The sequence below is a fragment of the Nipponia nippon genome, unplaced genomic scaffold (genome assembly GCF_047370975.1).
Source record: "Nipponia nippon isolate SJK-2023a ecotype South Korea unplaced genomic scaffold, ASM4737097v1 scaffold_132, whole genome shotgun sequence".
In the NCBI taxonomy this organism is placed as follows: Eukaryota; Metazoa; Chordata; class Aves; order Pelecaniformes; family Threskiornithidae; genus Nipponia; species Nipponia nippon.
In genome coordinates this window covers 1-17363 of record NW_028262327.1, presented here as the reverse complement: position 1 = coordinate 17363, position 17363 = coordinate 1, and the positions used below count along the sequence as shown (strand labels likewise).

The 17363-nt window shown below is 48.0% G+C and overlaps 1 pseudogene; it reads right to left on the bottom strand.

Moving 5' to 3' along the window:
- The window catches only part of LOC148056489 (AP-4 complex accessory subunit RUSC2-like), a 32893-nt pseudogene extending 28175 nt beyond the window's left edge, over positions 1–4718 (bottom strand).
- Between the last annotated feature and the right edge of the window lie 12645 nt (positions 4719–17363).

Sequence of the window (17363 nt, the reverse complement as noted above, 5' to 3'; positions counted from 1 at the left end):
CTGAACCAGAAGCTCCCGTCTATCTACATTACAGCCACTACATTACAACTCTGCCCTCCTGCCTTCCTCCTATTTACAAGAGTTGACTGCAGGATTGACTGCATGTTTGGTTTTTATTTTTTTCCTATCTGCTGATATAACCCACCAGCGCTTGGTGCCCAGTAAGAAAGAAAAAACCCATTGTCTACATAACCCTGAGGCTGAAGCCACAGCTGCAGTGGGGAGAGGAAGTGTTTGTGGATGTGCCTGCTCTTGCGCTCATCTTTAACAGGTATGTCCCTGCTTTGACCCACTTCTTTCAGAAAATGAACATTAAAAACATTTTCATCAAGAGAGAAAACTGGAGCAGAATCAGGGACTAGAGCCATTTTGACAGCCTGTTTCTTTCTCTTTGGAGAGTAACCAACTTTCCAGATGAGTGCTAGGGCACACAGGGAACCTGCTTGCCTGGCAGATAACACGACAAATCCCTGCTAAGGCCAGTAACAAACACAGCTGTCATTGATCATTGCTATGGATTTCACCCCCTGCACAGCCAAGCTCCCCTCAGCTCCTTCAAGCCTTATCTCTGCAGCCTCTTTGCACAACTCTGGAACCGGGTGAACTTCTGGCTCTTTTGGACTTACAAACTGGAATGCCAGCAGCACTTTATCCACAGCAGGACTCTTCCCATGAAGCAGCACAGGTAGCAGATGAGTGAGCTTTCCCACAACTGGTTGGATTTTCAATGGCTTCCACAAACACAGGGACAAAATTCCTTCTTGTCCAGTACTGTCCCGTGATGCCACAGCTGACAGGGAGGCGTCTCCACCGCCTCTCAACCACCCGCACAGATTCTCCACATCTCTCACTTTTGGTTTGCTTTTCTTGGGTTTAACCATCAGAACCGTGCCTACTGAGATGAATTATCGCCCATGGCATCTATGATATAGAAAGTGAAGCTTTCGTCTCGAATATCTCAAGTTGACCCAGTTTATATTAAACAGAAGGGTAAAAAGCAAACAGCTCTGTAATGAAACCTTTTTAATTTTTTAAAGAACCCAGTATTCCTCTGGTGTATCAGGGAAAACGGTTATGAATCAGTTACATGAACAAAAAGCTTGGAGAAGTACCTCTGCAGAAAAAAGACTTCGAATGTACATCACAAGTAAAAAATCCATCTGGAATCACCAAGCAGAGGAAGGAAACCAGAGGAGCAATTAGAAGAGGAAATTAGAAGAGCAAGGCTCCTGACCAACCTGAATGAATAACCACACCAAGAAGTGATATTCGAGGTAAGTAAAACAGCATCTTTGGTGCTGTTTTGGCAAGAAGAATATTGAAGCTGTGCTGATGACAGGTTAGATAATACATGAGGAAAGAGGGTGCAGAAAAGGAAATGAGAAGCTTTTGGAAGTGGAAACAAATTCAAGAAGATCAATGCAGTCAAGTCAGAGGGACAAGATATTCTTGATCCCAGAACAATGAAAGAATAGCTGGCAACAGGGCTTTTGATAAAAAATACCCGTGAGGAAAAAAGAGGAAGGAGGGGAAGCTGTGTGGCTGGTGAATAATAAAGGTAAAGCCTGTACCTATTCCGAAAGAGGAAGGAAAGTGACCCATATTAGATTTATCAACCTGCCCTTTAGTGACTTTTCCATAAGGTGGCTTTCAGAAAAACATTGGAAAAGAATAATAAGACTGGGAAATAAATGAAAAAAATGGGGCAAAGCACAACACCGGGTTGCAAAAGGTGGGCTACTCTCTGGCTATCAGGAATAATACCAGAGTGAGATCTTGACTCACTCAGGAGCATCAGACTGGAAGAAAATGAAGATCTCTGGGACAGAGAACTCATTTTTTCTTCGCTACTTTCACAGCCCTCAGACACCTGGAGAGAGGCGGTAATGGAGCCGTGGGCAGGCCATTCCCGAGTCCACAGTATATTCTCCTGGGCAACTTGCACTTTCTGCAATGCAGGTCCAGGTCCCTGGGATCCAGTGATCCCAGCTGCATTTTATCTCCAGCATCTTCTGCATCGATGCAGTGAGGAAATAACACACAGCAGCAATTATATCTCCTCCTGTGAATTATTTCAGCCAGCTCCAGTCACCAGAAGCACTTGCCCATCTTTTAAGCATCTCAAGGCAGAGATTATCTGTGCACTCTCACTGCTTAACAGATGCTCTTCTAAGAGTGGCACCTACTAGCTAGGCAACAGCCTGTATGTCCTGGGGAGCATTCCCATCCCACACAGTGAAGGAGGCTGCATCACCTTCTTTTTGTTCCCTTAGGCAAGCATTGTACACACAGAAGAAATACACAATATTTCTTCCACACGCCAATCAAAGTATACGTATCCTGCATAGATATGTCCCTGTTGCCTGTCCTGTCCTCTGGCTCCATGATGCACCCACAAACATACACATGCTGTTGTTACCCCCACCAAGCCCTCTGCAGGAGCCTGGTTCTGCAGCATTGCAGCACAAATGCAGTCTTAGGCACACAGCCTTTTCTGCAGAGTTATCCCGCTCCCTGCTCCCATCAGGCTGAATGGGACCAGGAGACCTGGAGACACAGGGAGGATTCCCAGGTCTGAGGGCATGAGATCAGGATGAGAAGGAGCTGCAGTTCAGTGGGGCCCTATGGTGCTTCCAGGACATTGTCACAGAGCTGCGAGCAGAACGCACTCTGCTCCATGGTTTTGCTGGAAACCCTCTCCTTCCCACCTGGCACCCCACACTGAAATCTCTGGGTTTATCTTCTTTCTACCAGGTGTAAAGGCCAGAGAGCCTTGTACCACCTCCATAAGGATGGAGAGGGAGCAACCAACTGAGAAACCTGCAGCAGCAAAATGGTTCCTTCAGAAAACTGCTGCAGAAAAGGCTGTGCTGAGGATCGCTCCCACCTCCACAGCCCCTCGGGACATGTACGCAGCACTGCCAGCCATCTCAGGGAACACAGTGAGAGGCTGGAGAATGACAATACAAAGGACACATTTACATTCCCTGACAATGACATCCCTGAGATTTTCTCCCCTGTGCCCTCTACCACTGGTCTCTGATCCACAACCCCCTGTTCCTCCAGCTTCTGCAATGCCCCTCACACTTACTGCTCTCTAATGCTCCACAGATCTCCATACAGCTCTGTCAAACATTTACCATTTTTATCTACATTTTTCCTACTATCCTGTTGCTCCTGACAGGCCTAAGGATGCTTTATCTGAATTATTCTTGGGTCACTGGGAAAACTGCAGAAAGCTTTTGTGAATAGATTAGACCTGCCAAGCTTGCTCTTTAACAACACCGGTTGATACAAGGCTGTAGGTGTCTGGAGGTAAAAATGCCTTGGTCTCTACTTCCCCCATACTCCATACACCTTTATGACACTCATCAATCCAGTCCCTCTAAGATCTATTCCTCAACAGCCAGTATGCTAACGTCACTCCCATTAACACCACATGTGAACCCTCAGCACCTGCAATTTCAACCCCACATGCTCAAGGCATCTTCCATAACCCCAAAAGAATTGCATCTGCCTATTTGCTTATAACCCCTTTTAATTTGCTACATTCCCATGTGCACATTCCCCTACAGCCATATCACTGTACCACACATACTGAAATCTCACTCTTTTATACCTTTGAAATATTGTTCCTCACTGAGCTGTCATCCTGAATGTCGCCTTTCCAGCATCTATACCCCTATCCCACATATACTCCTCCCTCTTTGTTCAAGCTCCTTCTCCCTTTGCGTTTGCAGAGGGAATTTGATGGGGAAAGGATTTGTGCAGAGGGGTGGGGGAGGGAAGATAGAAGGCAGGTGGGGAGGGAAAAGAGGGATTTGGCTATAACTAAGACCATGTAATTAAGCTCTAGCAACTGTGTACCCAGCCTGGACCCCTCATTTCAGTAATTAAAAGCGTAATTCCCTCCAGACCTAGAAGTAACCGTTCTCATCCGATCTGTGAAAAAGGCAGGGAGAAAGCATCCATTTGCACAGCCAGCATAGACACACCCTGGTCAGCCTTTCAAAGGACTCCAGCCTGCACAGAGCCCATGTATCTCTTAGCAGAACAGCAGGGTTTTACCTGCCACAATATTTTATTCTAATGTCTTTTGAGCAATTGATTTATTAGTATTTGGGGGGAGGGGGGGGAACTAACAGCCACACTGACAGCAGCCTTTCCTCTGTCTGCGTCCTTTGTTTCTGGCTTTTCATGGAAGCGCTGTCTGTCAAAACAGCTTTTGAGCTGCATGGCAGCATCACTGCCAGGGATGCACAGAGAGCATGGTAGCTGGCGGGACCAAAACAATCCGTGTGGGCTTGGTGCTGCCACGGCAGGCACAATGGAGAGCTGTGCGGCGGCATTGTCGGGGCGGGCGCACAGCTCGCCTCTGCACAACCAGCCCCGGACATGACAACTGCTATTTCATAGCTCCAATGGACAAACACACACTCTGCGCAGCAGCACCAGCCTCCTCACTCGATTACATCCATTATAATCACAGCAGCTCCAAAGCAACGCAACCTCTGAAGAGACAAAGCAATCCTAATATCTTTTAAGCTTCATCGGGTAGCTGGCAATCTCTACAAAAACAAACCGGCCACTTTGCAGGACAACAAACGGCCTGAAAACCAACAGTACGACTAACACCCACCCCGATCATTTCTCCATCTCTACCTTTGCACAGATCCTCAGTTCTCTGTCTCCTGTCACTGGACACGCTCTGCTCCGGCACTGCTGAGCACTCAGATTCCAGCTGGCTCCTGTGCTCTCTCACCAGGATGCTGTGGGAAACACAGAGTCAATTTTTTTTTTTTTAATTTTTTTTTTTCACAGCTGCATCCCTGGCAATGCAGAGGGTCTGCGCAATCACATCTCCAATGCTTCTGCTGCTGCTGCTGCTGCTGCTGTGGACGTTGCTGCGTGTGAAGGAGCAAGCATGCCCACAGCACCGCCACTCCGGCTTGCAATCAGTCCCTGGGGGACCTCAGACAAGGGAGGGGATGGGAGGGAGCGGAGAAGGAAAGGAGGGGAAATAAGTTGAGCTGGAAGATGGAGGATTGATTCTTACAGGAATTGGGAAATCGGGAAGGTAGCATAAGGAGAAATAAAAAGACTAAAGCGTATGCCATAAAATAGAGCTTTGCAGCATCTGTGGCTTCTGTGATGAGCTTGGGTTTCAGATGCTGCATGGTTGCAAGCTGCCTGATCTCTTTCTCCTGGCTTTGCAAAAGGAAAGCAAGAGGAACTGGAGTGCTATGTTCCTGCCGTTGATAATGGCAGCCAGAGCCCTTTGGAGATAAAACGCTAGTCTGCAAAGCAACACACAGGAGGAGGAGGATGGGAGGACTTACTACTGAGAGGAATCAGGAAGACTACAAGAAGCTTCTTGAAGCTTCTTTTACATTTCTGTAGTGCCTTGTCCTAAAGAGATTTGCTATCCCTGGGGCCATGTGAAAGGATTTTTCCCTCACCCCCTTTCACCAGAGGCAGCTGCAACCTGCTCTCCATAGGCAAGTCAGTGCAGTGCCTGACAGGGCACAGGTAGCTTCACCAAGGGACACATGTGGCTACTTGCTTTTTTCTACCACAGTCTGGGCACGACCACACATCCCAGAAACTCAGCTGTGCTCCAGGCTGTGCCGGGGGAGATGTTTCTAGTGCTGGAGCAGCCGCCCTAAGACAACCATCCTGGAGGCACCACTCACGTTATTGCACTTTGCCATCTAGTCCCGCTCCCACAGCCACCGCCCTGCGCTGAGCTAAGCAGAGGTCAGAAAATGGAGCATCCACATTGGCAAAAAGCAACCCTACAAGCCCAAAAACAAACCCCGTCTTCCCTAAATCGTAGGCTCCACGCTGAGTAGGTAAGTCAGAGAAGAGGTAAAAATGTCACACGGGCATACAGTTCGAAGAAATGAAGAACCGTCACATACCTGAAGTACTTTTTGCTCTATGCCATGATGCACCCAAAGCAGCAACCAAATAAAAACAAATGCAACAGCCACAGACAATACAACACTTTGGAGAAGCTTCTGAATCAGGAGAGAGCCAACATAAAAAAGCTATGCCAGAATAATATTAGACTCATTACTGGGAGTGGCTGCCCAATTGTCTTGGATCCCAGACCACTAAATACCTTTTTTAAAATATCTCTCTTTCAGGTAACATTCAAATCAGATTTCTGACTGAAAACCCAGTGGCTGGTGGGTGGCTCCCACAAAGGGCTCCAGAGGTAGGAGGCCAGGACTCCTCCTGACACAGAGAGACCCTTCCAGTGAGAAAAGAGAAAGGGCCTTGGGGCTGGCTGTGGGCTTGTGCAGCCCGTTTGCAACGCACTGGAGCCAGCATCGCAGATGCACCTCTGCTACTCACTCTCCAAAACACTGGGAATGATCCCTCAGCCCATCCCAAGGCTCAGGCTCCGCAGGTCCTTCCTGAGAGGCCGATGCATCTCCCCCATCTGTGGTACTTTCACGCTCCCCAGCCCACTGCCTGTCTTTCTCTTGGATTCCTGGGACCCACACCACCACCTTGTCCTGTTCAAGCAGCAAGCCCCAGGGAGGACGCAGAGAGCGAGGGACGTACCTCCACGCCTGGCCAGCAGAAAACTAGTCCTGACGGCTCTGCTCCACCAGAGCTGCAGTAATAGAGACTACTTTCTGTATCCCGCATTCAGCGTGCAGCCCCCGGACCCCCGCACAGCCAGTCCATTAGTATTGTCAGTGTTAATTACTAGGGAGGCTTCAAGCAGGCATCTTCCGTCCCTTCAGCTGGGACAGTCAGGGAGCAGCAGCGAAGCAGGAGACAGAGAGTCTCAGCTGCAGAGCTCTGTGCAGAACAAGGAGGCGTTTGTTACCCAGGAGACTCGTTCCCACAGCAGAGAGGAGAATGGAAACTATTTCGGTGCCTCTCCCCAGTCCTCCATGAGCATTGCCAACGCTGACGCCAGGAGGTATAAATGCTGGCAGGCTGAGTGCCTGCGTCTTCGGTCCCTGTCCCTGCCACAGGACACTGGGCATTAACCAATTCACTGACAGCAATGCCTGCCTTGTGTAGCAGACACGCACACCAGAGCAGATGGAGTCAGGGGGCTGCTTTGTTAAAATATCAGACAGAGCAATGCAGCAGACAAGGGGCTTCTTGAGAAACACTTGTGTTTACATATCTGTTCCTCAACATACAAACATTGGTATCCTCCTCCCCAAAACACGTTCAGCCTGTTCCCCCCACCCCAAGCTCACGTGGCCTTGCACCTCTGCAGCAAGCACCCTTTTGCTTCATCTTCCTCCCAGGATCTGCCCCTCTCCCAGCAACAGCAGTAAAAACTGATGGGCTGTCCCAAAGCTTCATAGGCAGTAAGAACATTACAGGCGCTGATGAGGAAGAAGAAAGCTTCTTCTTTGGGGACTGTATTCTAGGAGATGACTTCTCTTTGATCAGTCAGAGAGATGAGTCAGATTGGTGAGAAGGGGAGCAAGGCTGACTCCATAATCTCATGGAAGAAGGGGAGCAGGATACTGCAGGCTGGTGACTGCGCTCCTCAGAGAAGCCAAGGTGAGGGGAGATGGAGGTGCCAGAACATGCCTGCCTCTACAGTAACTGGTCCCTGCCCTGCTTGGCCTGGAGACGTAGGGATAGGTGCTTTCCTCTCACACCCCAGCACTGGTGAGGTGCAGCTTGGCAGGAGAAAATTCCTTATCAAGCAATGTCAGTCTCATTACTTACAGGCATCCCGGGTGTCGGGCAGGGTTTTTCCCATCTCGCCCTCCTTCCCCCTTGCTCCAAGGGCGTCAGAACTCAATGCACAACATGTTCTCACACCTGGTGAATTCTAGTAAGGAGGCGCATCCCATTCCCAGTGATGGGCTGCAGCAGAACTCACACGCACTTTGGGAGAAGCCCCATGTGCTGCATTCACACTGGACATGAGCCGTGTGTGTACCTTAAACAGCCTTTGCTGACAACCACCAGGACACAAACAGATCATCTAGGGCAGAAAAAAGCCCAACATTTTTGTCTTGGCCTCGGAGCTTCTTCTTTCACATACCATGGAGGAATTGGGCTGCTAAGGGTCAGCATGCCCCCACTTTTACTGCAATTGTACAGCAAAATCATCCACCAGTAGCCCAAGCCTCCCACCTATTTGCTGCAAATCTGCCTCCAGTGATCCGTAAACTGGAAACAGCTCAGGCTCAGATCCCAGCTGGCTGCCTGGGCTGTAGCTCTGGCATGAAGCACCACGCAGGAAACAGGTCTTTAATTTCACCCCTCACCGTCAGACGTGGTGCACAATCTGACCACCCTTGCAACAGCCAGACAGCATCAGGGCTGCTGCTGCCTCTCCACGGCAGCTCACAGCTATAACCCAGCACAGGGAGCTGCCTGCCGCCTCCTCCTAAAGGACGGATATTTTGACCTAGCCCTCATTCACCTTCAGTGTGTCCATGCCTCTCGAGCAAACAGAATGTGATATGAGCAACAGCAAGCTCATCACCACAGCGGACAAGCTGTGCCTTGCTATCTGTGGATGCAACAGCATGAACATGCCTAGGCTACAGCTTCTGGCTCATCATGACCCCATTTGTAGCACGGACACAGGAGGGAGGGACATCTTCACTTCTTTCCCACATGCTGGACCACTCATGAGGCACAACAGGAGCAGCTCACTGCCTTCTCACCTCCCTCACTCATTGCTCATGGCAGAAACTCTGAATCCCCAAGGACACGGCAACCCCAGGCATCACCACTGAGGCTGTTTCAGCAATGCCAGAGACAGTGGATGTTGACTCAGAGCTGAACTAAGAGCATGGTCCTGCTCAATTGGAGCGAGGAGGACCAGGACACAGAGGCTGCAACAAGAAAGCAGGAGATGCTGAAAACTTTATAAAAAATCCTCAGAAAGGAAAACCAAAACAATTCCTCATCCCTGCAAGCCCTGCCCTTCAAGGTCAAACAACATCTCTCTCTCAAACACACAGAGATCAATACAGGCTGATCGTTACCAACATGCGCTTGACAACTTTTTCTATTCAGTGGGAACAAATATGGGAGCTTTTGAATAAGGGGTCAAAAATCCAAGCAGATTGATAAAAACACGTTAGCATAGTGGTAATGCCTGCTCCCAGTCCTCACATTTCCCCAGGGGGTCACTAACCGATCCCCACTGAGCCTGCCTTCCGAGAGGTGATCTGAGGACAGAGGCACAGGAGTCTGTGGGGTTATGCCGGTCACAGACTATGTTCCGCCAACAGCAGGATTCACCAGCCCACCATGATCATCCTGTCCCAGCAAGCCCGGGCTCACTGCCCAGAACAGCAGTACTGATTTCTTCAGGGCTAGCGTACTCAAGGCAGGAGTCCAAAATAAGAAAAAAATGGCTTGAAAAGAAAAACTTGTTGCTGTTTTTTTCCCCAAAGTTGGGACATTTCCGTGTTGCTTGCTAACTGTCTTCTAACAGAATTAATTCCCCAAATTCATTCCTCTGATGTTTAAGAACATTCTCTAAATTTCTAGCTTATCTTTACCCATGCATAGCTCACCCCTATTCACTCATGTTCCAAAAATGAGCTTTAACGTCAGCGTTCATCCAGTCTGCAAGTTTAAAGTTATATCATCTGAGCTCTTTAATCACTTTGCATTAGGTAGGCTCTCCATTGCTTTTGATCATGCCTGGTATCTCCTTTTCTGGACCTGACCCAGTTTGCATACACAGCCTTCAGAGAGTGACTGGAAATGTACAGTCTTCCAAGCAAGGTCTCACCATGCCTTAATATGCTAAAATTTCCCCATCTCTGCTACAAATATTTTGTTCAACATGTCATGTTGGATGACATTTATTTTTTTCTATGGCTGCATCATACTAGACGCTCACAGTTATCCTGCACATCACTGATAGACCCTGGGTTTTCCCCTGCCTCTCTCTACTTTCCCCAATGAGCTCCCAGCTGGGAGCTGAACTTTTTGATCATTTCTCCTGCACACAACCATGCAATTTTTGAACTACTCAGTTCCCATTTGCATTATTCCCTTAAGGACATCCAAGCTCTTCCTGCTGAATAACCTCTGAACTGTCTGTGATGATGCTTCCTAGCTTTGTGTCTTTAGGAAACATCACTAGTAAAATCTTACTTTTTAATGCTTAGAGCAATATTTGATCTATTGAATAGCTTCCATTTTGAGGCTACTCTCTACTAACAACTTCCCTTCAGACCAGTAGTTTCTCTTTCAACATTCCTGTTATTTTCCTCTAGTCTGTTTATTGCTTCTAGTTCTCAAAGGGTATTATGGATGGAAGAAGTCCACATGGAGTTCAAGGGGAGGCAGGACAAGCACTTGAGAGATCCATTTCACCTTACTAAACAGATAAAATATAAGAGACCTAGAAAATCCCCTGGAAAAAAAAAATATTAGGGATATTTATGCTTGCCCTGCTCCCCCTCCTCCCTAGCTGCAATCACCTGCAACTGCTTTTGGAAAAATCATCACTGGGCAAGGTTGTTCCTTCATCCCAATCATTATCTTGATTTCCACCTTCCTGTATTAAGGTTCGAATCCTTCCTGTTGCTAGTGGTGGGCTGATGTCCCACTGCCCAGGAACAGAGGCATTCACAAGCTCCATAAAAAGTCACAACTACCAGATAGGACTAGTGCTGGCAAGGCTCCGCACGGGGCTGGGGCTGAGTTCCACATACCTCTCACAAAATACCGAGATGTCTATGGGAAAACCAAACCCAGCCCATAACCAGCTGTCCCGTCTCCAGTCCCCTTTTCCAGCCCAGGATTCTCTAGTATGTTTGTACTGTTTTTCTAGGAAGGTGCTGCTATCTAAACATTTTACACGCAGAAGACTGCGGCAACAAGGAGATGTGAATCACTTGGAAGGCTGTGGGAAAGGGATAACCAACCCTACAACCCCCCAGCGCCCATCTTTTAGCCCTAGTAGTTAGTGGCACTGCCCAAGCAAGAGCACAAAGAAATAGCTGAACACTTTTAGGCAGAGGGTCTGGAGCACAAGTCTTACTGAGGAGCGGCTGAGGGAACTGGGGTTGTTTAGCCTGGAGAACAAGAGGCTGAGGGGAGACCTTATTGCTCTCTCCAACTACCTGAAAGGAGGCTGTATTGGGAGGGGGTGGGGGTCAGTCTCTTCTCCCAAGTAATAAGCCCCTATAGGAAGAGAGTGAAAACAGCCTCAAGCTGCACCAGGGAAGGTTTAGGTTAGACATTAGGAAAAACTTCTTCACCAAGAGGGTGGTCAAGCATTGGAACAGGCTGCCCAGGTAAGTGGTTGAGTCTCCATCCCTGGGAGGGTATTTAAAGGACGGATAGATACGGTGCTTGAAGACATGGTATAGATGGACTTGGCAGTGATAGGTTGACAGTTGTACTCGATGATCTTAAGGGTCTTTTCCAACCTTGACGATTCTATGATTCTATGAAATCAGGACAGAAACAACAGAGCAGGTCCTGGATCATGCCCTGAAGTCCCAGCTTCAATCTGATAAACAAAGCTCATAAAGCTGTAACAGAAAACCTTGAATTAAAAGCAAAGCCTGGACATTACTGATCCAGCCTGAGATTTCAGAGTGTCTGAAGCAGGAGCTCATCTGTAACAGCAATCTTGCTTCTTCAAGCACTCACTCTAACATTGGTGATACACTGAGTGGGAATATCAAACTCTTTCACTAATTAAGCCTTGGCAAAAGGAGCAGCAAGGGTATTCTTGCAAAAAAAAAAAAGACATGCCTTCTAATCTGGTCATCAATTGTTCTGAGACAGCCCATGGTAACAGTGGGTATTAAGGTGCTACTGGCTTCCTCCTGTAAAAATTAGTTTTCAAAATGGGATCAATGTTGCCTCTACAGTACAATTTACCTGGAAACCATTAGTTTCACCATAACTTACTAGTTCCCCACTGTCATGAGGAAAGCCTTAAGCCTTAAGCATTACATATTATATTGGAGCTGGTGAATTTGGCAGCCACAATTCTGCTGTATTTACTTGGTTTGTATTCCAAATGATCCACAAATAAAAATTACGTATTTCCAACTAAGCAGCTGAAAAGCTGCAGGGCTGAAGCTGAATCCACAGCCCTGAAATGGTTCACTGTCTACATACTAAGTACAGCCACGGATTGCTGTGTACACAGCATGCACTGCTCAAGGAAGGTGACCGCTTATGGCTGTTCCCACGATGAACACCAAAGTGACATTCCCTTCCCCACTCCAGGGGGCATTGCACCTGGCTGACTCAAAGTGAGGGTGACTGCACTGCAAACAAGCCTCGTGCTCACAGGAGAAGCTGGGGCAATGGAAGGGGGATGCAGCAGGGAAAGGGGCAAGGCAGAGGAGAAAGAAAAAAACATCACTGTTGGACACACAAGAGGCCACATCCAAGAATGGAAAAAGCCTCCTGCCCTCCTGCATTCAGTACTGAGTCATAAATATTCCAGTTTCCCAAGGCAACGGCAATCACTGAAAACTGCTCTGGATTTCACGCAGAAAACCCACACTCACCCTCCCTCTGCGCACGCCAAGCGCTTCCCTGCCATCACTGCTCAGGGCAACAGCAAAAGCCAAGCAGTGAGATCTGCCAGCTCACCGCAAGAGCAAGTTCCCCAACAGAACCCTCCCCTGTTCTCAAACACTCCCTGTCCTGTGCAACGGAACTCAGGGGAGTGCATAACCACCAGCTGATTTATTAGAGACATGTGATATTAATTACGGTTGTTTATACTGATTTTTTTCCCAAGTTTCTCCATTTACCACCTCCAAACTGGACACGTAGTACTCCGCCACCTGCAGTGTTACTTTGCTCTAGTTGGCTGTGTTTTTAGCAAGGCAAATAAAGCAATGTCCCTAGACAGCTTGTGCTTCTGCAAAGCAGTCTGACTAAAAGAAGGATCTATTGAAGGTACACTGAAAAACCACCCACTAGCAGCAATGCTACAGCACAAGATTGTCTCCAAGGCCACCCAGGCCACCAGACGCCAGTGCCACCCAAGAGACTGCCTGTGCTTCCTGAGCACCCACATCCCCGTAGGCACCTAGAAAAGCTGCAAAGGGGAGAGGAAACAGGATGGTTAAGAGAGAACCATTGGAAAACTTTCTGCTAAAAATTCTAGGTAATGCAGGCTTGTAACTAAATCCTGGAGACCCCATCCACCATTTGTGCATTCAACCCTGCTCGTTCTCAGATGGAGCGCCTTGTTTTTTACTTCCTTCATCTGTATCGTCTACAGTACCTGATCTGGTAACTGAAGGGATAAGGTCTACACATAAACAGCAAATTGACATAAATTATAGTCATTTCCATGACACCCTCACACAGCACAGATTGGCACATCCTCACCCACATGAAATTCATCCTTGCATGACCTGCTTTTCCGTATTCAGAAGGGATCTGTGGTTATTGTAGATCCACAGGTCTGAACTTTCTGAGTAATAGTGGCATTTTGCTTTGAAGCAGACAAACAGTATGAAGGGCTGGTATGAATAGGGCATGTCATATGCAAGAGAGGTGGAGTAATCCTTCCTCTCTGCCCAAATTGGCACGACTGCCTCATGGGCACGTCCTATATGGACAAACTGGTGAGAGTTCAAAAAGAGCAAAGGAAAACCAGAAAGGAACAAATTGCAAAGCAAGCGGGTTAGCTCTCTGGTAGGAAAACCAGGGGGTACATGAAAACAGTTCCCTGAAAATGTATGAAAGGCTGCTGCCAAGAGCATGTGAATAAAGCTGTTCTCCATATCCTCAACAACAAGAATAGGCTCCCCTGAGGAGCAGCCAGGGAAGTTTAGGTTAGACATCAGGTATAACAGATAAAACTAGGCATTCATTATTTCACCAAAAAAGCACAGCAGTCAGGAGGTAAGACTGTTTAAGAAAACTTAAGTTTTCTTAATATTTTGCAAGTGGTCTTGTCTGTCTTGGAAGTTTCTCGTTTTGCTTTACCTATTTAGAGGCATGCTTTCCTGTTAATTTCTACACAGGCCCTTAGTGTCAGAAATTGGGAAACAATTAGGTTTTCTGGCTTTGCCGATGAAGAAATGCCCATCTTAGGGTCCTTGGCCAACACAGTGTGCCGTGGCATCAGGAGATACCAACTCAGGGAAGGGACTGGACTGCTGAGATGCAGGTTGCAGTAGATAATGTCCCAATCACTGGGAGCTTCTAGAGAGATGAAATGAAGAAACACAAAGAATGGCATAACCTGAGTCCACTATACCTGGGTCAGGGGAGATGTAATTATATGGCTTCTGGAGGTCTTATTCTCATATGATTTCTGTTTGACTCAGAGGAGCAGGAAGCCTCTAATGCAGGATTAAAAGCTGAGACCAGTTTATTCTCTGAGGCAGAATACCTGGAGCAGCAGAAACACACTTCCTGGAAAGAGACAGCAAACCTACAGGTACAGCCTGAGAGTGGAAAAGCAACCCATGACAGCAGACCCAGTAGCTAATTCCACCTGGCTGTTAAAAACATACTCTAGGGGTTTTCATCCTAAATGGCATATGCTTAGGGCATCAGCTTTCAGCCAGTGGCTTCATCCTCCTTTCATCCACCACAGTGAAGAGACTTCTTCTACATGAATTCAGTCTTTGTTGAAGATGATCCTTGACTACAGCTAAGAGCCTTTTCCTTTAACTTTCTCTTTGGTTAACTCTTCCCTATCTAATACAGCAGGCTGTCCTGGATCATCAGTCAGTTGTACTCAAGAGATTCTCCATGCTCAGGTCAGCCCATGGTTAAACAACCTGTTTGGCTGCATGTGCTTATTGGTGTATGCTTAATCAGCACAAAGAGTCTAATCTGCAGCACCTCGCTGCTGTGCAGCCGATTTGTACAAGGTCTACCTCCTCCAAAATACATGTTCAAACCAACAGGCAGCCATCTCGTACACAGGCAGGCACACAGAGCCAGCACTGGGAAGCACGTGCCGGTCCAGTGCGTGCAACAATTCTGCTCAGGTTGGAGAAAGACCCAGAGTGAAGGAAATGCTATAGGGATAAAGGGGATCCATGCACGGGAGGAAATCCTGCCATGTTCTTTAAAAATAGAAACTAAGAGCTGGCAGAGGCAAAGCCTGGGCACCAGTGACGAGGCAGGTTGCCATTTGAAGGCAAAGGAGGTCACAGCAGATGCCTGACAAACACACCAAGCTTAGGTTGTGTTGGACAGACTGAAACAGGAGCTTGCAGCCTGCATGCTGAAGCACATGAAAGAGCTGGGGCACACGGGGGTTCCCACTGTGGGAGACATCTCAGCACGTTCAGGAACTGCTGGACACTGTGGTGTGGGGCTCTGGCACTGCACAGAAGACTACTGAGAAACATCCAGCAAAGAGGTACTTAAAGACGACAAACAAGGTCATGTGTCCCTATGCACCTCAGGCACATTCCACTCAGGGGAGCAAGAGCATGTCAAGGGTGGAAAGAGCCCCTGAAAGAGTCCTCAGGAGCTCTGTAATGTACAATGATACACAGAGCTTTGGCTTCAGGCCTAATAATAAGCAGCAACGATGATGACTCAGAGAGCTCCTTTGTTGGCTGGACATGGGGAGAGGAGCAGGAAGGGGCAGAAGGAACGGAGGAGCAGGAAGCCCCTGATGAAGGACCGATTGCCCAGAGCATGTTCCTGGAAAAACAGAAACACGCTTTTCATCTCCACGACGTATTTCCATCTCCGGACATTAATTCTGAAGTCTGTGCTTTCAATACATACATAAGAAAGCACTCCATCCTATGCACAAACCCAGTGTGTGCCTCTCAACACACAGCAAGGAAAAGAGAAGACCAGTGAAATGGTGAGATGGGAGTAGGGCTAGCAAGGGCTGAGCATTCGAGATACAACAGTCCAAGCCAGAACATGAGCGGCTGCTCTGCTCTCACTCATCCTCAGTGCAACAGCCAGAGAAAACTCTGGGTCATGGTGTTCTAACAGGACCTGCTCTCCATCCCTGGGAACATGTGCCAGAATTAGTAATCCCGTATCAGAGGAGGTGAAGGCATGGAACGCCAAACAGTGCTTGTGACCCTTTTAGCAATTTTTTGCACACCTGCTGCTTTCACCATGATTTTCTGCATCAGCTTAAAATAAATCCAGCCCTTCTGAAAGTAAAGTAGTCAGAGATTGCAGAAGCATCTCGTCCTTCCTCTACAAAGCCAGAAACCAGCACAGATGTATCCTGGGGAAGCAAACGTAGAGTGTCAAAGGAGGTATAGAGGGGGATTAATACTCTGTAGTCCTGAACCCCAGCATCTGAAAGAGAAGCATGGTCTCCCCTGTCCATGACATTGTTGCCTTCCAATCCAGAGCAAACAGGTAAGTTTAAGCACTGCCCCTAGGTTTGCAGCCAGGAGACATTCTTGGGTCTTTTCCTCTTCTTCAGTGTGCACAGGCTCCATGTATTAAGCCATGTAACAGCAATGGGGCTGCTCCACTCCCACAGGGGGCACCCTCTCCTACATCCCATATTAGACCAGGCAGGAGTGGAGCCACATCATCTATCATCTGTACAAGGGAGCATCTGCCCCTTCAGATGGGGCTTCTTTGAGTACGAGTCCTCCAAGAAGTACTTCGGTGAGCTCTAGGGCTCCGTACACTGAACACAAGGGGACTCAGTGGGGTCTGCTGCTTTCCAGTGGGGTCTCCTTAAGGTTTTCCAGCACACATCAGGTCCTGAATGCTGCAGCAGCATGGGAGCAGCTGAATTGCATACCTAGCACAGGATTTGACCAACCAACAGGCAAAACCCAGCTCTGGGAGGGAAATAAGCTGCAGCTTGCTGCTCCTCAGTGGGATGGTGCATTCCACGAAGGCTACATAGCCCAAGGAGCACGGCTTCCCAGCAATCCCTGGTTGTGTGGTCCTGTTTTCAAATATAGGCACCGCCCACACCATGAAAAGGGTATAATTTTGGAAAAACTTTTGTGTTTACATGGATAGTAAGAACATGTCCAGAGCCATAGCCAGCATCCAATATACAGATTTAATATGCCTTCCATGATTAAACTGACCTCCAGCTACCTGTCGTCGGGATAAACGTAACACAGGGCCAGAATCCTCACACATGCTAACAAGCTACAGCTTCAAGACTTTTTAGCAGAGCAACTAGTGACTGGCCACCATCAGGGACCTGGCATACAGGCTAGATTAAAGCTCAGGTTAACCCCTTCTGGAATGTGGGTTGTACCTCTCATTAGACCTAGTGACAATACTTAGAACACACAGGGAAAGCTCAGCAGTAAATAACCCAATTAGAAGTGAAAGTCTTCACATCCTCTTGGTGACCAGCACATCTGCTGTCCTGAGGCTCAGTGTCCTCTGTGGCTGGGGAAGGAGAGCAAGAAGAAGAAAACATGGGGATCTGTGACGGA